This window comes from Canis lupus, chromosome 11, assembly GCF_003254725.2.
Source record: "Canis lupus dingo isolate Sandy chromosome 11, ASM325472v2, whole genome shotgun sequence".
NCBI classification, from domain to species: Eukaryota; Metazoa; Chordata; class Mammalia; order Carnivora; family Canidae; genus Canis; species Canis lupus.
Window position 1 is genome coordinate 21,330,567 of NC_064253.1, and position 19,588 is coordinate 21,350,154.

Here is a 19,588-nt window from a genome sequence, read left to right on the forward strand (position 1 = left end):
AAGTCCCCTTGAGGCTACCATCCCCAGTCCTGTCCCAAGACTATACTGCCTTCGGCTGGCTTCTTACGTATATAGAGAAATAAAGTTATTATGGAGGGAAGGGTTTTTTTTAAGATTTTATGTATTTATTCATGAGAGACACAGAGAGAGAGGCAGAGACACAGGCAGAGGGAGAAGCAGGCTCCATGCAGGGAGCCCGACGTGGGACTTGATCCCAGGACCCCAGGATGAGACTCTGAATCGAAAGCAGCTGCCCAACCACTGAGCCACCCAGGCGCCCCACGGGAGGTTTTCAACATAAATGGTATGTTACGTAAATTATTCTGTGAATTACTCTCTCCACTGAGTAACGAAACTTGGGGGGTCTTTCCACAACACTGTAGACTCATCTAGCTTAAGGATGTTTAACCTTAAATAGTAGGTCCTGGCATGGCTATTCTGCCGTTTATTTAATATTCAGGACATTTAAGGTTATTTCCATTTTGTCCCTGTTAAAAGAAATTGCAGTGAACAGTTGCATAAATGATTCTTTGAGATATTTGGACTGACTGTGTCTCTCGACTAGACACAAGGAAGTGGAATTTCTGATTGGAGGTGTAGATATTTTAGTTTTAAAAGTTCCCATAGATAGATCAGATCTCCCCAAATGCCACTGATTACTTCTAGGGAGTAGAGGCTGGTCTGGGCTCTAGAGGCTCTGGAGGTGGGGTTTCCTAGCCTCCGTGGGGTCTTGGGGTCTCTAACTAGGGACCTGCCTAGCATCTGGCAACTTTCCATGTCTGCCCGCTAGATGTGCCCCAAGGACCAAGCCATAGACCTGCAGCATCCTATATATATTCAGATCATGAAAAGATGTATTGCCTAGGAAAAAAGGTTTCTCAAAAACAGTCCACCTCCCACTGAAGCTCACCACAGACCTCTAGGTCTCATGCAGAAAGGAGTTTATGGTTTTCTAAAGAACTGTCCCCTGGGGCCTCAAAGAGCCAAGCATTTTAACATTTCAGATACTTAATTTATGGAAGAAACAAAACTTAGAACAACTGTCTTGATTTCTGTCAAAATGGTGTCTTTACTTGAAGAAGCAATATGGATTCCAAGTCAACCCAATCTCAGCTCAGGTGGGCTCTGTCTGGCCCTTGCCCTCAAAGGAGTGTCCCCAGGAAAGCCACAGGAATGCCAAGCTCGTGGGAGGCTGGGTTGCACGTTGGATCCAGTCTGTCCATCTTTACAGAGGCTGCATCTCGGCACATGCCACTGAGGGAGACGAAACCCTTGACCTTTCACAACCCAGGCAAAGCTCTCTCTAAAACATCCCTTTGCAAAGCCCCTGAATTGGCCTCCGAGGGGCCTCAGCACTCCCACCTCTGACTCCCGTCAGCCCAAGGCAAGGAGACGGGTCCAGAGAGAGGCAGGATCTGCCCACGTCCTCACATCCTGCCCATGGCTCTCCCACATGACCCTTCCTCAAGGTCTGGCAGGCACAGCCCAGCAGCTGGGACAACGTACGAGTGACGCCATAGAAAGGCTCCAACAGCGCCTTTGGGGCTCAGGAGAAGGAGAGGCATCTGCTTGTATCTGTGTTGGGGTTAGGGAAAGGGCCCATGGAGCAGGACCATCACAGGACTAGCACAGACCCACAGTCATCACTTGGAACTCTTGCTATGACTTTGGGAAAACATAAGGTGTCTAAACATTATAGTCATTGATCACCTACCAATCCTCAGAACAAATCAAAAATCTGTCCCTTTGACTGCCCTCCTAGCTTGGGCCCACTGTCTCTGTCCTGCTAGAAGGTCTGCCTACTTCTACTCTTGCCTCTTAATGATCTACTCTATACAGTGACTAGAGGTCTTTTCTATAAAACAAATTATATAACCTATCCCCTTGCCTAGAAACTTCTAATAACCTCCCATTGCTCTTGGAAAGATTCAAGTCTATCACAGCCAACAAGGCCTCCATGAGCCAGCTCTGGCCACTTCTCTGGCCTCCCCCACATTCAACCGCTCCCAGCTCTCAGCCCTTCTTCCCATTCATTGTCCTTCAACATGACACACTCGATCCTGACCCAGGGTCTGTCTTAGGTTCCCCAGAAGCAGAAGCCAAGAGGAGGTTTGTGTGAGAGTGATTTATTAGGGAAGCTTTCCCACAAGAAGCCAGGGGGGAAAGTGAGCAAGAAGAAGAAGGGGACAAGGCCAGGAGAGTGAGCTCTATGTAGCAAAATCCTGCCAAGGGTGGCTGTGCTACGATACCTCTGGAGAGCCCTGGAAATGGTGTGGGCTACCCCTCATCACGGGTGAAGAAGCTGGTGCCCATCAGTCATCAGTAAGGGCTGCCCCCAAGGGGGAATGCCAGTCCCCAAGTACCTCCTGCTCTCCGTGTAGAGGGAAAGCACTTCCAATAGCCTGAGGTCAGTTTGCCAACAAAGAGCCATAGGCCTGGGCGAGAGACAGGGAACACAGAGGAGAAGGTGGGCACAGCATAGGAAGGGACCCACAAGAACATGGGCAGAGAAGCCACAGCACCAGCAAAGGGTCTCTGTCCCTGCTTTTTCCTCCATCTCCTGCCAGGACTCACACCTTCCTTTCATTAAGGTGGCCACTCAGATGTTACCTACCTAAAATAATCTTCCCTCCCGCCACCTTCCCTGATCTAGTGTTAGTTTTCTCTGTGGCACAAACCACCATCTGTGACTATCTCATACATTTGCCTCCCACTAGACAGGAAAGGAAGGGACCTGGTCTGGCTCATTGCCACCTCGTGTCCCCAGCACCAACACAGTGGGTATTTTGAGCACTCCATTAGTGCTGCCCAGCACATCTCAGGCAACTTATGTAACTTACCACCAACAGCAGGTCCCCTCGGCCGCAGGGGATACGTTCCAAGACCCCCCAGGGGTTGCCTGACCCTATCAATAGTGCTGAATCCCACATATACTGTTTTTTCCTACACATACATGGCTATAAGGTTTGATTTATAAATTAGGCATCGTAAGAGATTTACGACAATAACTACTAATAAAATAGGATGATTATAACAACACGGTGTAATAAAAGTTCCGTGAGTATGGTCAGTCTCTGTCTCTCTCTCAAAATATCTTATTGTACTGTACTCTCCCTTCTTCTTGTGATGATGTGAGTGGATGAAATGCCTGCATGCTGAGGTGAAGTGAGGGGAATGATGGAGGTGTGGTGACACAGTGTCAGGCTACTGATGACCTTCTGACCTTCTGATGATTTCTCAGAAGGAGGGTCATGTGTTTTTCAGCCCACAGTCGATCTCGGATCATCGAAACAGCAGGTAAGGGAGGGCTACCATATTTATAGTTCATCAGCACTCGTGCAGTTCACACTTTGCTAAATTCCTTACTACTCATTTAATCCTTCAAATAACCCAAAGGGGTACATATGTTAGTGTCCTCATTTTAAATGTTAGGAAGCTGAGACTCAGAGGTTAAGTAGCATGGTCACAGTCGCACAGTGGAGCAGAGGTGTGGGCAGGGAGTCCGGCTGGCTGAGTGGCCCCAGAGCCCTTGCTGTCTGTGTCATGACCTGCTGCAAGGAAAGCCATCATTACCCGACCTTGAGGCGCCTCTCCAAGAGGTGCCATGACTATTCCAAAGCCCCAGGACTGGAGGGGAGTGGGGCTGGGATTCTGACCCCAAAGCCAGTTCCCCACTGAGGCGTCGCTGTAAGAGGCTGCGCATGGGTGGCCTGAGTGGTTCCTCCTCCCGTGACCACCCCCTGCACTTTCTCAGCCTTCACCACCGGTCCTGGGTGACTGTTTCTAGCCCACCTCCCAGGGAGGAAGGAACTGCTGTCCCCTGGCTGAAGAAGTCCCTTCAGGAGGGACTCCCACTGAGACATGGGGCCCAAGGGCCAAAGCCCCTTCCCTCTTCCCACAAACTCTACAAGCCATCGGGTGGCCAGAGCTGGGATGTTAAGGAGATTCGGACATTTTGCAGCCAGTGTCTCTCCCTGCAGCAAGTTCAAGTGCCCCCGCTTAGAGGCAGAGCAAAACCCTCAGGAGAAACCTTCCAAACAAAGCCAGTAATGGTTACAGAGGAGCATGTGCATGCGTGTGGGGGTGGGGGTGGCTGTGTGTGGGTAAGTGTCTGTATGTGTGTGTCCTGTCTGTGGTGTGTGGCGTGTGTGTAGGCGGGGATGGAGAGGCAGGCAAGCGATGAGGCGGGGATGTAGCGCCCGCTCCTCAAGCTGGAAACCTCCCGCGCCCCACTAGCTCACCGGCCACGTGAGCCCAGACAAGAGAGCCCAGGACGCGGCGCGCCCCCAAGCCCGGGCCACACAGCACACCTGGGAAGGGGCCCGATTCAGCTGCGATTTACCCCTCCATTAGCCAGACTTTGACGCAGACACGAGGGCACCACTCGGCCAGCAGGGCTACCTCCCGGCGCAGCTTGCCAACAATTACAGCAACCCCCAAATTGTTAGAGACGACTCGTTGGGGGGTTGCTCAGTACCTCCTAATTAGTGTTAAACACTGATTATCCGAGGCTATTGATATTGGCCTTAATCAGTAATTACAATTCTCACATAAAATATTTAATAAGCATTCATAATACAAGAAATTTGATTAAGAAGAGAGTATTTTTCTTGCATTTCCACACTGGTCTCCTGAAGGCTTAGCTGGGTTTCCTCTAAGCAGGAGTAAATACAGCTGGCACAATCACCCACCAAAGGCGGTGGGAAATAGCAAACTCAAATCCACCCACCCCCACTCCTCTGAAATACTCAGCTCCAAAAAAAAAAAAAAAAAAAAAATGGGCAAAGGCCACAGATGGGAGACACACAAAAGAAATGCAAATGGCCACAAAAAAAAAAAAATCCATGGGGAAATATTTAGCCTCACTAGTAATCAGGAAGTGCATGCTGAACTCAAGCACTGTCTCTTCAATGAAATCAGCAAAACTTATAACTAGAACTCCGCTGCTGTTGGTCAAAGCACGTCCTGGCCCATCAGAACCTCTTCTGCCACAGTCTTGCCTCCTCCGGAAAATGCACCCTCCTGCAAGGAGCCGCTTCTCCCCACTGCAACCACGTAAGAAGTGAAGCTGCCAGGTTCTGCGTTTCGGTCCCTTCCGGCTGCTGCAAGTGGTCAGAATGAGAGCTCTGACCTAAGCTGGGCACCTCAGAGTCCCATGTTGCCCTCAGTGTTTGGTCAGGCACAGACCAGTAAGACACTCCCCTCTGGGATTTCCATCTGGGACAGAAAGGACCCCTTCAGTCCCTCTCTACTGGCAGAACTGGAGGACACAAGCCTGGGAAAACCAGCAGTGACCACACTCTGCCAAACTCGCCGTGATGCTTACCCCTGGGTTCACACGACCCAATACCTAGCTGGAAGTAGAGCTGGTTAGGGTTGTCGTCACAAGAGCAAGCAGGCCCCCAAACCCCAGGCCCCGGCTCCCCACCCACCCCATTGCTCCCAGAAATGATGGCAATTTGCCTGACTTCTCGTCTCAGAGAGTCCGAAGGACCACCCAGGAGCCCAGAGTGAACTCCAAATCGGGCCCTCACCCTGCTCTCTGGGCAGCAGGAGGAGCCCTGGGGAACCCTCCCACCGAGGAGCCGAGGAGCCGGGAGGGCCTCAGAGCTGCCCCCTCTGTGAGAATTCCAATCACTGTTTTGCATCACTGGTGCCACCACCGCCACCGCCACCACCGCCCACCCACACAGAGGAGTACAAAGTTTACAGGAGCAGTGGTCTCCAAACCTCTAGCAACTCCCTTCGGGTGGAAGAACCCAAGTACAGAAACTCCTAAATGCTCAAGCTCCACAGCCCTTTAGCTTTTCAAGAAGCTCAGCTTTCCTCTGCCAAGATACCCCCTATATCTTTTAAGGGCCCAGCTCAGGATAGTTAAGTAAACTGCCACGTGATTTCCAAGTGTGCACACAACTCAAACCAGACAAAAGGGATCCTATTCATCGGAGTCCAGAGGGCTGCTTTAATAAATAGCGATCATCTACAACCGTGTGCAAGGATAGTCCGGGTTTACACCTACTATCCAGCACCATCATCAAAGACACTTCTCCCCCTTGAAGGCAGTAAGTTAGCATCATCTGTCTAGAAATCTATAAACAACGCGCCCCAGCCCCACAGACACACCCCCTCGTACCTCTTCTTGCTTCCTTCAATGTGGTGGCATCTCTCGTCTCATCAGGATTCCTTGCAATGTCTCTTAAAGTTTCTTTTCACCGTGCAAAATGCCTAAGGAGCAAAGTCCAAAATTCTTTTTCAGACGACAGTGCACAGAATGGCTGAGCCAGCCCTGGCCCTTTCTCTCATCTGTGTGCCGGGCTACCTGTCCTGTTCTACACACCAGCGTCCTTCAGTGGTTTGGGGAAGCATTTCTCTCTCCAGACTGGTCTTTAGTTCTAAGACAAGCTGCGGCAGCTTGACTGATGCTGGGGTCCAAGAGAAAATGAATTTGCCTTCATGGGGCTCCTTCTTCCAGGTTTGGAGAGAACAGGAGAAACTCCTTCCTGGCCCCACCACCACAATCTGCCCCCTTCTAGAATGGTGCGCTTACAGGCGGGACTTAGGAAGTCTCCTCCCAGGCAGGTCTGCCTGTTATTCTCTGCCCTCCAATGGGAATGCCTGGTTCAAATCCTGCTTCCATCATGGGCTAGTTCTGTGACCTTGGGCATATCACGTAACACTTCTAGACCCGCTGCTTTATTGACCGAGTTCTGAGGTTAGATGAACAAATGCATACAGAGCATTTAGCCTGGTGCAAAGAAGCTTTAGACAAGTGCTAGCTATTGTCCTTAATAATAATAGTGAACGACCCAGGGACACAAGTTTAAAGTAGATGGATAAGGTATACCTGGGTGAGAAACGGCCTTAGCATCTGCAAAGCTGTTATTTATGGCAAATCTGATCACATACTGAGTGTACTGTAAGGATGCATAGACTGAGTGAGGCCCGGAGGACCGAGTGCCCACCATCCAACTCCAACCTCTAAAAGGCCAAGCAGGAGCAAAGGTCCCACACCCAAGAGAACACACCATTACTTGAAGAGCACCCAGCCGAGAATTCAGTTTGTATGAACTATACGCCATGGGCACCATTGTATCTGCAGTTGAGAATACTGAGACTGAGATGGTGTAAGTGATTTATTCAAGGTCACCCAACCCGCAAGTGGCAGCACAGGGCTGCTATCTTCCAAGCCTGGAGTGGTAATGAGGAATGCCTAACACCACTTCCTGTGCTCCAAAAAAAGGTTTGTGTTATTGCCCAGGATTGAGGCAGAAATAAGCAGGACTCAGTGAAATGTTGACTTCAGAGAGGAAGGACTAGGGGCCCCCCAGGGAACAGGGTCAGGGGGCTGATGAGAACACTTTCTTGCACCTGTGAGCTCCAACAGAAACAGACTGTCACTGAGGAGCACAAGAGGGCAGCACAAGTGTCACCCACCTTCCACTCTGCCCCCCCCTCACAGAGCACTCCACTCTGCTACATACTCGCTCAATGAACCACGCTCCACTCTCCCACTGAGGGTACGTTGCTGAGGGCTGCATGTACCCCAACCACTGCCATTTTGCCTTGTTCTTCTTATGGTTATCAAGAGCTGTACTCCAAGGGACAGGTGGGCCTAAAGCAAAGAGACCAGCTCCAGGTAGAATTCAGCGATGGCACTCTGCTGAGGGTCCAGTCTGCTGCTACAGGCAAGAGGAAGGATAAGCATGACACCTTTGGAGGACTTTTGGGCACCTAGGAGTCAAAGTGTCGAACTCTCCCACGATATTCTAGTGTGCACTTTCTGTGCTGAATTAAGCCAGGAGAGCCTCTTAGCCGGGCCCTCAGCAGGCCCCCCATGCTCCCACAGCCCCAGAACTCCTCCACATAAGCAAGCCCAGGGCCAGTTTTCTCTTCCACTCAGGTGGCCTTTTACAGCTTAGTCAAGCAGAGGAGGTCTCCATGTGCTCTACAAGTTCCTTTGGGCCAGGCCCACGTCCTTCCACTTCTCTGAAGCTGGAAGCAAGGAATGTTTTCTACTTTAATGGCCACCATTCAAGGTTTCATGGACCAAAACTAAGGCCAGATCACTTTATAATCATTCTTCTGACTCCTGCATAATTGATGTCCCTTATGCACTTTTCATGATCTAATTTATCTACCTCCTAAAATATTTTGTAAAACCTGAGTCCCATCTGTAATGATCTATGTCCCATTACAAAGTCCACTGCCGCATCCATGGACAGAAATTTAGCCGCATTAGGTGGAGGCACGACTTTCTCCAGCAGGGATGAGGCGCCTGACTGCTTCGCTCAGGAAACACACTGAGGGGATGGGAGGAGGCAGAGGGGCTCCCAGAGACACCAGCCTCGAGGAAGGGAGGCAGGAGTTGAAGGAGCAGAAGACTTTCTGGGCATAGCTACAGAGCACCAGCGTGGCCTTGAGAGGTAGCAACAACAGCAAAAAAAAAAAAGAAGAAGAAGAAAAGAAAAATCACAAAAACAATAGTAACGGCTCCCGTCACTCTGTCAAGACTTTCAAGCACCAGGCATGTGCTAGCACCTGCCAGGCATGATCTCATTTATTCCTCACTCATGAGGTAGGGACTAGGAAAATTCCACTTCACAGATAAGAAAACTGAGGCTTAGCGAGATAAGTAACTTGTTCTAACCTCTGCTCCCTTCTATACCTCTAGGTGCATCTCATTCCTAACAATGTGCATGTTCCATGAACCTAGAAATCTTTCAGTTTCTATAACCAACCAGTAAGCCTTTTAGGGTCAGGTTGTCAGATTTTGTTTAAAAAAAAATAGACACTCAGTTAAATGTGAATTTCAAGAAAATCATAAATAATTCCTTGGTATAATTATGTCCCAAACATTGCATGTCATCTCCTATACAATATGTAGGGCCTACTTACACTAAAATATGATTTCTTGTGTATTTGAAATTCAAATATAACTGGGTATCTTGTGTTTCACCTGGCAACACTCAGTGTGTGGCCAGGCCTGTGCAGGGCTCTTTGGGGTTAGCAGAGACCGCCCTTAGAGGACCCAGGCCACCTGGAGAAAATAAGACGGACAGCTGGACAACAGACAAACATGGACATGGGTCACGGTCTGAACCAAATTTGCCTGGTGGAGAACAAAGGATTGCTGAGAGATGTGTGAGAGACTTGCCATGCAGCAGTCTTCTGTTGGAGCGGGTACTTGCACTGACCCCAGAGATGGGGTGGGAGAAGAGAAAGAACTAGAAGGAAAGAAAGCTGGCTCCACACTCAGCACTGGAGACCCATATTTCAGCTCCTAGGTGCAGCCAAAAGGCCCCAGGCTGGAGTCCATTGGCCAGAGCAACAAGCTCTAGAGGAGGACCGAGCTCACCCCAGCCCACAGGTGATACTGCCCAGAGCAGCCCGCCTGCTGTCTACTTCCCTGACCAAGTCTACACAACCGCCCTCACTCATACCCCAGGCCTTGGCTTGCTCTGTCCCTCCTGCCCAGAAGCTGCCCATCCTCTCAAACCCTGCCTTCCTTGAGGATCCAGCTCAGCCTAAATTCTCTGGGAAGCTTCCTACATACCCACCAATCTCACCCCAGCTGGGCCAACCTTCAAACCCTTCTCTTGCACCAAACATTTGCCCATTTATGACTTACTAAGCACCTAAATAGAACCTGGAACATAGCTGGTGTTCATCAAGTGAACGGATGAGCGGGTAGATGAGGCAATGGGTGAATGAGCCGATGAATGGATGAGCTAATGAATAAGTGATAATTACTGTGGCTTTGTTCTACAATCCTTCTATGTGTGCAGGTCCCAGCAGAGGGAATGGAGAGCATACGGGAGGAGGGCAAGTAAAAAAAAAAATAAAAAAAAAAACCCTTGCACGCTGATGCATCTTGCCACAACCTGGCACCCAGCTGAGGCCCAGATTCAACAACTATTTGGAGAGGTGGAGTTAAATGGGGAGGAAGGAAACGTAGCAGGTACCACTACAAGATCCTGTGAACCACTGGCTATACTCTAGCTTCTAGTAACACCTTCTTGTAGGACTTAGGCAAGTCACAAACCACTGTTGGCTTCAGTTTCCTTAGCTGGGAACAGAGTGCAGACACGTTGCTCCAACTGTCCCTTGGCTTTGTTGCAGGGATTATGAGATCACCATGATATTAGTACCTCCCACCGTGCAAGGCACTCAGGAGGCCTGGAAGCTTGGCGGATTCGAGGCACTGGTCCTTAGCAAGTTTCTCTCCTCCTGGCAGCCTGCCACGTCCAGACTTGCCACTGCCCCTGACAGTGATAAACACCCCTCACGAGCCTAGCCACGGAGCACTGCTCACAGCCAGGCTTCTCCAAGTCCGGCCTGTGAGCAGAGGCCAAATAAAGATGGATATTCTCTCGTGCGCAGCAAACACAGTACCTCAGTCAGTCTCTTGGCACCTGAACCGCCTTCATTGTTCCAGCGTGGAATTCCACAGATACTAATAAACACTTCCATTACTTCTGAAGTTTTATTTATGGTTTTTGTTAAACCTTTACTCTGAAATTTGCCATTTTAAACACTCCCTGACTGAGTAAGATTTATACAGGTTCTTCACACAGAAGCTACCTGTAATGGACAGAGTCAAAATCAATTTATAGGGCCTCAAGAGCAGCTGACAACTCATTTTTATCGAGAAAAGGTTTTCTCAGGAAAAAGAGAGAAAACATTAAGATCCCAGAAACATCCGCTTCCCAAGATGCTGACCACACTGAGAGTGCCTCTCTGCACCTTCCTTAAAACTAGCTCAATCAAGCAGCACGAAACCAGAGTGCCCTTCGGACCAAGGAAGGAAGCAAGGATGCCAGCCTCCCGCAGAAGGGGCCCTGCCGCTCAGTGGCCCTGAAACGCTCAGGGAGGTCCGAGCTGCAACTGAACACACAAATTCAGTGGAAGCCAAGAGTGGGGAGGCGGCAAGGGTGGTGGGGAGTCAGCCATGTTGCACATTTATTCAATGTTCTAAATTCTCATCTGAAAAATTATGAGATTTCCCAGTTACAGGATCTAACCATTTGTTGGCATTGGGGGGCGAGGGGGTACTTTCTAGGGAATTGGGCCCTGGATTGCAGTCCTGTGCTTTATTGGTCCACATGGAGCCAAAAATGCCTAATCTACAAGCCTAGCCTGTTGGGCAAAGGAATTGAAACTGGCCTCCTTATGCTTATGCTACTGAAGTTCCAGAAAAGGGAAGTGTATTTGGCTCGTGGTGGCATCTCCTTGATGGCTCTCTTCTCCCATCTGTAGTAAAAGCTGGCAAGGCTTTTCTTACTCCTAAGATAGTTCCCTCCAACAGTATTTCTAAACATACATTGCACCTTCTTCACAGGCGTTGTCATTTTGACTTTTTTCCCTGTCTTCTGAAAGTGGAAGGGAAGCAGAAGTGGGACACTGAGGGCTCTGCTGCCCTCAGCTCTTGTGCGGAAAGCCGCTCCTCCTGGCTGAAGGACCTACCTTCTTGCCCATGATATTTCTGCAGGGGGAGATGCTCCCCCCTCTTGTTTAGGCCATGTGCCCAGAAACCTGGGCTGATCTTTCTGCAATACCGAACCCCTGGGCCACTGTAGAGTAACACGGGTTCACTGGACACAAAGATGGAATCAATAGGCAGAGTCTTTTATAGCCCTTATTTTTTTTATGTTAAAAATATATTTTTGTTGTTGTTGCATCGTCCCCTTTATTAAGAGTATCCTCCTTTGTCTCTTTTTTTTCCTTTGTCTCTTCTTAACAGTCTTTGTTTTAAAGTCTATTTTGTCCGATATAAGTATTGCTACTCCAGCTTTCTTTTGACTTTCCTTTGTGTGATATATGGCTCTCCATTCTCTCATTTTCAATCTGCAGGTGTTTTTAGATCTAAAATGAATCTCTTGTAGGCAGCATATAGATGGGTCTTGGGTTTTATTGATTTTATTTAAATTCAATTAATTAACATAACGTATTATTGGTTTCAGAGGTACAGGTCAGTTTTATAGCCTTTTTTTTTTAAAGATTTTATTTATTTATTCATCAGACAGAGAGAGAGAGAGGCAGAGACACAGGCAGAGGGAAAATCAGGCTCCATGCAGGGAGCCCAACGTGGGACTGGATCCCAGGACTCCAAGATCATGCCCTGAGCCAAAGGCAGACGCCCAACCACTGAGCCACCCAGGTGCCCCAGTTTTATAGCCTTTAGAGAAGAAAATGAAATCATTTCATCTTTGGACATTTCAATACTATTGGAATGACTCTTTCTTCCAAACAGTGAAAATAATGTTACAAAAGTATCTTTTTTATTATTTGTTTGCATCTCTCCCCCACACTCTGGTGTTTTCAAATGAAAAAAAAAAAAAAAAAAACTATAGCACTTTCTGTACCAAAAACTGCTTAAAAGATTTTTTAAAAATAAAATAAAATAAAATTCCCATCTGAAAGGAGCTTCACCCATATTTTCCAGGCCTTGTCAGATAAATTAGGAAATTTCTTCCTTTGAAGATCAATGGTATAGAGATGACTTTGAACTCTTAATATCAGGCATTAGCAAGATAATGTTAGGTTTTATTAAGAATGAAAAGAATTTACCAATTTTCTTCTAACAATTCTCTCTGGACTCCACAAGGCAGATAATCACTAGATAATTTGTTCAGTGACTCTTCTAGTTCATTCAAATCCACTGAATTGTTTAGTGGGTGAAGAGGGGGTTGAGAATAAGTCCTTAAGAAACCAGTTACCAAACTGCTGGACCCTGCAGCCTGGCAAGAACACACAGCTCTGGAAAAAGCCAGCATACCAAAGAGTCTGGATCTATTAGTCTGTTCAGACTGTTCAGACTGTCATAACAGAATACCACAGACAGGGCGGCTGAACCAACAGACATTTATTTCTCCCAGTTCTGGAGGCTAGAAGGCCAAAATCAAGGTTCTAGCCAACTGGGTCTCTTGGTGAAAACTCTCCTCCCGGCTTGCTGATGGCCTCCTTCTCACTGGGTGCTCACATGACCTATTCTCAGGGCGCGTACACAGAGAGACAGTGCATGAGCTTTCTGGTGTCACTTGTATGAGACACTGACCTTATTAGACAGGTCCTCACCCTCATGACCTCATCTAACCTCAGTTACTTTTTTGGAGGTCGCATCTCTAAATACAGCCATGATGGACGCTAGGGCCCCAAAACAGGAATTGGGGGGGGGGGGGATGCAAACACTCAGTTCACAACACTGGGTTCACCACAACTTGGTTGTCTCCCATTCAAAAACTCCAGGCCCCACTTCCAGGTGCCCTCAGGTGATGGAGAACTTCTCCATACCTGGTCTTTAGAGGGTTGATAAGTGCAATAATTAAGGAACTTGGAATCAGGGGACACTTGCGTGGCTCAGTGGTTGAGCGTCTGCCTTCCGTCTCAGGTCATGATCCCAGAGTCCTGGGATCAAGTCCCCACAGGGAGCCTGCTTCTCCCTCTGCCTGTGTCTCTGCCTGTCTCTGTGTCTCTCATGAATAAATAAATAAATTTTTAAAAAACAATAGAAAGAACTTGGAGTCAGACAGATGTATGTACATTCTACTCTGACCTATTAAAGGTGTATCATCTTGGGTCATTCATTTAACCCCCTGACCCTCAGATTCCTCTTCTGTACAGTGGGGAAACTAATAGCTTCTACCTCACTAGGTTGTGGTGGAGACAGAGAGGGATGCTGGAAGTGCCTAATGGAATACCTGGTACTTCAAACTCAGGAACACGCCAGCCTCTAACACCCCCCTGGGTGGTCTCACCCCTTCTCATGGCCTTAATACCATCGAAAGGCCAACGGCCCCTATATATCCACATCTCCAGCCCCAAGCCCTCTCCAAAACTCCAGATAAGGAAAGTCAGCTACCCCCCAACACACACATCTCCATGCAGACAGCAAAGAGATAGCTCGGGCTCATTAAGTCTACACGGGCGGGCTCTGATCCACCCGAAGCTTGGCCAGGCCCAGCTGCTGAGCTGAAACCGTGGGACATCTTAGACTCCCCCATCTCCCACATGCATACTTAGCCTGTTAAGAAATCTATGTCCTGGACTGAACCACTATTCACCACCTCTACGACACGTCTCCAGCCCAGCCCACCATCACCTCTCACCTGGAGGCCATAGCAGCCTCCCAACTGGCCTCTCTGCCTCCAGCCTTGCTCCTAAAATGGTCAGGTTTACACAGAGCACACAGAATGCTATTTTTAAAACAGAAGTCAGATCACCGTCTCTCTTCCATTCCAAATCTTCCAGAGGCCCCCACATTGCTGAGGGTGGAGCTCTGTGGCTCTTTGACCTTGTCTCCTACCACTGCCCCCTTGCTCACCCTGCTGCAGCCACACAGGCCTCCAGCTGCTCCTTGAGGATACCAGGCACACTCCTGCATCAGGTCCTTATGTACCTGATATTTGCTCGGCCTGAAATGCTCTTCCCCCAAGTATTCATCTGGCTAATTCCTTAAATCCACCTCAAAATGCTCAAATGTCATCCTATCCAGGAGGCCTACTCTGTTACCCTGGTCAAAAGTGCAATCTCCACCCAAACACACAGAGACACCCCCTGGTGGTCCCATTCCTCTACGTGGTGCTCCTCATTCTTTTCCCCTTACACTGAGCTCTTCCTAACATACCATATACATTACTTATGTGTTACATCTATTTGTTTACTATCTTCTCCTGCTAGACTATAACCTCACAAGAGAGTGATATTCACCTGTTTACAGCTGCATACCTAGCCCCTAGCAGAGTGTATAGCATGTAGTAGTCACTCAGGAAATGTGTCAGACAAAGGAAGGCTCATATACATTTCTTCCACAATTAACCACAAAGCATCTTCAAACAGCATTAGGGTCTCACCCCTTCCAGCTACTTTCTCAGGACTCCCTTCTATAGAACCCCTTGGCAAATAGCCCCTGTCTCTCTGTCTACACATCTATGTTTTGGATTGACCCCTCCGTGAAGCCTTGCCCATTCCCTTTCCTCTCTACCTGTGGAAATGCAATTTGTCCTCCAAGGGCCATCCTCCCTCCCCCTCCCCAGAGGAGCCTTGGCATCCGATGGGGGGGCGGGGCTGCCCTTCTCATCCATCCCCTTCTTCCACCTATTCTCCCATCCTACTGAGCATCAGCATGGGTGGTGGTCTGTTCCATACTCCCTGCTGCTCTGTGAGACCTTTAATGTCAGAACCGTGTTTGCTCCCCTCAATCCCACCTACCAGGCCAAGCACACCTGAGCCGTTCCTAAAAAACTAAAGAGTGAACTAGTATGCCTCTGCATCAGCTCGTAAATTAAAAAGTCAAGAGTAAACCCTCGTTTTGGAGAGTCAGCTAATTTGGCCCCTTGAGACAAGAGTGACAAGTAATGATATAATTACCTTCCTCCAGCCTGGCGCACAGCCCTGTCAACAGCCCCTGAAGGAATCTGCTGCCCGTCCTCGAGATGTGACTCTATAATGGAGTCAAGTACAGCCTCTCACCTCCTGCAGCTGCTGTGTAGCCCTGCCCTCCCTCAGCTCCCCTCGCCCAGGTGCCCCCCCACAAGACTGCTTCTCCAAACCCACTGAAAAGAAGCCTATATAGGACTCTGCATATTTAGGAAAATACAAATGATACATATGGCACAAACATGAGGGCCCCCACAGTCCCACACACCAGTTTGACTTGATTTTACTCTTGAAGTAATGAGTTAGTTGTTCATTTCTTGTTCCAAAGAAGGAATGGGCATCCTCATGCATATGACCAAATATATCCACCAGCCCTCATTCTGTGGGAAACCAACTGACACACCACTCATGGCACCCCAGAGCTCATGAGCCCCCAAGGGCTGCTCATCCCTACATGTCCACATCCACATGGGAATCAACATATAACAACATCTGTGTTTCCAACACTCCACCTGCCTCTTGTCCCACCCCCAGCAAGGGATTGACAACACCAAGGCCAGGAGAGGAAGGTGAAGCTCTGTTTTAATCACATTTCCACTCCTTTTGCTCATTTTCCCAGAGGAGAATATAGTGGAAGTCATGGAAAGTCGAAGAAATAGGATTATGTTAAATTAGGTGTCCCTCCCCAAGTCAGCAGTGATCTCACGGCCCAAAGCAGCAATCAAAGTTTTATTTGCTCATAAACATTAATGGGACCAAACTTCAGGGAAAGGATTGAGAGAAGCCAAATGCCAGAGAGCAAGCAGTGCCATGAAACACGGGTGTGGGGCAGGATGGGGAAGGTCAGGGCTCTGGGGAAAGAGACCCCAAATTCTTCGTCCACAGAGGAACTGCCTTTGCCCACTTAGGGCAATGGATCTGGGTAGCTTTTCTAATGCCTTAGAATCCTATAAACATTTTTCTTGAGCAGGAAGAAAATGTTTAAAATAAAAAATGTGTTCTTTATGGCTCAACCTCTGCCAAGGAGCAGTGACTACAGAGCACACATCCCACCGTGAGCAGGCTCTTCTCATCCCAGACCACCTGACACCAGGGCAAGCACCCCTGTCTCACACATATGTCCTCCTACAATATTGCAGACCCCAATGTCAATTCTGCTTTATCAATAACAACCCAAGTGATTTTAGAAAAATGCATATAACTTCAGCCTCTGTTGTGTCACCACTAACACGGGGCACATCCCCTGTGCCTACCGGGGGCTGGAGGTTGTGTGGTTATTGAAAGTACACTATGATCCAAGCCAGGCCCTGTGCTACAAGTATTATATGCACACACTCATTTGATCCTTTCAACAGCCCTATGAGACAGGTACTACAATCCCCATTTTACAGATTTAGAACTGGGGCTCAGACAGCCTACACCTCTGGATCAAGGTCTTACAGCTGGACCATGGCAGAGCCAGAACTAGAACCTTGGTTCTGAGCCAAGAGTCTGTGCTTTTTAGGCCATACACTATGGGATCTGATCCCACACCATGTCAAACCCCAGCCTAGGCCAGTCGTTGCTTAAGCAAAACCTGCTCAATTGAATTGAAGCTTACTTCCTCAGAGTCACGTCTCCCAGCAGTAGCCCTTTGGAGGCCTCTTTGCCAGGCTGAGTTAGAAGCAGCCCAGGTCTGTTCTTCTTCCTCTGACAAGGAGGGGAGCCATGGGAGAGTAGAAGCTGTTTCTGACCTCTCCAGCCCTATATCCAGGTTTTAACTGAGAGAGAGGGAGAGCATATTTTCTTTCCCAATTTCTTTTCACGTTTGAATATTGGATTTCCACATGTGGATTTGTAGAAGCTCAGTTCCCCAGAGGAATTCCCGGAGAAGCCATCTGCCTGTGTGCTTCTGAGGCTCCTTGGCAAAGGGAAATGTAGGATGCTAATCAATCATCCGAGGGGGAGCTGCTCACTCTTTCCCTGGGAGCTGGGCAGGCACGTGCCCTTGAACATGGAGGCTGTATCACCAGAGAGGCAGAGATTCAGGCCCTGCAGATGCTCTGACCATTCCAGGGTCACCTCTGACTTAGGTCAAATCAACTCTGCCCTAGTCAGGGGCCAGGGCAGTAAAGAGCCAGGACAGAGGGCCAGGTAAGGCCTTGAACAAGCTGCCACTTTGTATCAGGAGTGCCAACAGGCTGCTGCTATGGCTGTGCCCAGACCAGAGCCTATCCCTGACACAGAGGGGGATGCAGATATAACACTGATGATACCCAAAAGAAGTCAAATCATGGAGCTCTCTCCCCAGGAGGTCGGCTCAGAAATGACAGGTCAGTAAGGCCAGTACCACACTGGCCCTTAGATACGGCTGCCCCAGCTCCAGCAACATCTCTGTGGGCAGGAAAGCCAGGTCTGTATAAACCACAGCAGGCTACTTGGGTGGGCCTTCTAGATACAGTCTTCCCTTCCAGGATAGCCACTGGGTTCAATTTATCTCACTGGGAATGGAGGAAGCATTGGCAACAAAACAACATGACAGACAAATCAGCTTCCAAGTAGAGTCCTATTAACTAAACCTTGAAAAACCCCAGAGAGCATCTGGTCTACCATGTAGTCTTATCACTGGAGAAACCCAGTCTCTGAGAGAAACAAATACTTCTCAAGGACATACAACAAGCCTCCCAATCTAGGACACCATGCCAACACTCACCAGAATCAAGTCCTCTAAGGCTCCAGGTCAGTGGCACACACCTTGCACAGACACCAGGGAGAAGATAGGTGAAGATGGCCACCCCTCAGCCATTCCTGATCCTTCTCAAGGAAGCCCCAACCTCTCAAGTGGTTTCTCCTTCCTCTCTGCATCCCTCTTTCCTTCTCTCCAGGCTTCAGGGATTTCTATCACATGTTCAGGCTGCCCCTGGTGCCTTGACAAAAAGGTTTTCAAAACGAGAAGAACTTCCTTAAATATTTCATCACGATATGCAAAACAAGGCATTCAGAGCAGCCTGGGGCCTGTGCTGCTGCAGGGGAGAGAAGATTCAACAGATGGAATGTTTCTGCTCACATCCTGTCCTTCGTGGAGCTTCCTAGACCCAGGTGAGCTTCATTTGGCCATGCAGGTGAACATACAGACTGGCCATTGAGCCAGCTGCTCAGGCTGAACCAGGAAGGAACCGGCCTGCATGCTCAGGCTGGCAGGGGGCGCTTGCTGAAGTGTGCTGCCTGAACAGATGTGTCTATGCTCTGGCTCCCACAGGCCTACCCCAAGCTCAAGGGAGGCCACTGCAGGCCTGGTGACAAATGCCCTAATTTCCACAGTGGGAGGAAATCCAGAGCTTGTGAGTCCATAGCATAGTTGGCATGAGAATATGGAGTAATCAAGTACCCAAGATGTATATGTGAGTGGAAGAGCCTGGCACAGGGTTTTTGCAGGCTTTCTGTATCCAAAGAGATCTGTGGTCAAATATGTTTGGGAAACAGAGGGATAGAGAAAATTTAACAGATGTCTTTTACAGAAGGACTTCTCAGAGCCTGTGACATGCTGATGGTCATTAAGAATCTCCAAGAAGGGAGCATAGGATATATGGTGTTTTCCAGCTTCACTCAGAGGGCCACAGGCAGCTTTAACAGAGCATCTCCCAGGATTACACCCAACAGGATCTTCTGAACAGAGTGAAATGCTATCTAGGGGAAGCTCAGGAGAGATATATAGACATTCCTAGGAGCCAAGTCTCTACGAGGTCCTAGAAACATGTCCCCTCTTCTAGGAGGCCAAATTCCCCACCCAGAAACACCACTGGAAAGAGACATGCAATGCCGAAGCCTCCTATTCATGTGGACGTGGGACTCATGAATGTAGGTATGTCATGGGGGGACAGGGGCATCCTCTGGAGTCTTCTCTGGGGACTCAGGGAGGCTCCCAAGCACTGAAGATGCTGACACCCCCGGGTCCCTCCAGGTGCCACCCTGTGCACCTGTTTACTCCCTGCTCTCCTCCTACTCTGCCTACCAGTGCTTCTCCACCCCAACTGCTTTCCAAAGTGTGCCTGACACGGCTGTCTCTCAGATAAGCACACAAGTCTGTTTTGTAACCACAGAGAAACAAATCCATGCTATCAGATTAACAAACCAAGAAGCTTCAAAACTACCAGTGCCCGTCCCTACCTCCAATGAAGACCAGACTGTGTTGAGTCCAGGACTCCTCATCCTCCTCATGAGCCCTCCTCCCTTC

General features: G+C 48.8%; 1 long non-coding RNA gene across 1 annotated transcript in view; it reads right to left on the reverse strand.

The window, feature by feature from the left end:
- Positions 1–6,131: 6,131 nt before the first annotated feature.
- The window catches only part of LOC125752153 (uncharacterized), a 63,903-nt gene continuing 50,446 nt past the window's right edge, over positions 6,132–19,588 (reverse strand). Inside the window, exon 3 of the long non-coding RNA XR_007400950.1 lies at positions 6,132–6,225. This is a non-coding gene — a long non-coding RNA (uncharacterized LOC125752153). The remainder of the gene's footprint in view (positions 6,226–19,588) is intronic.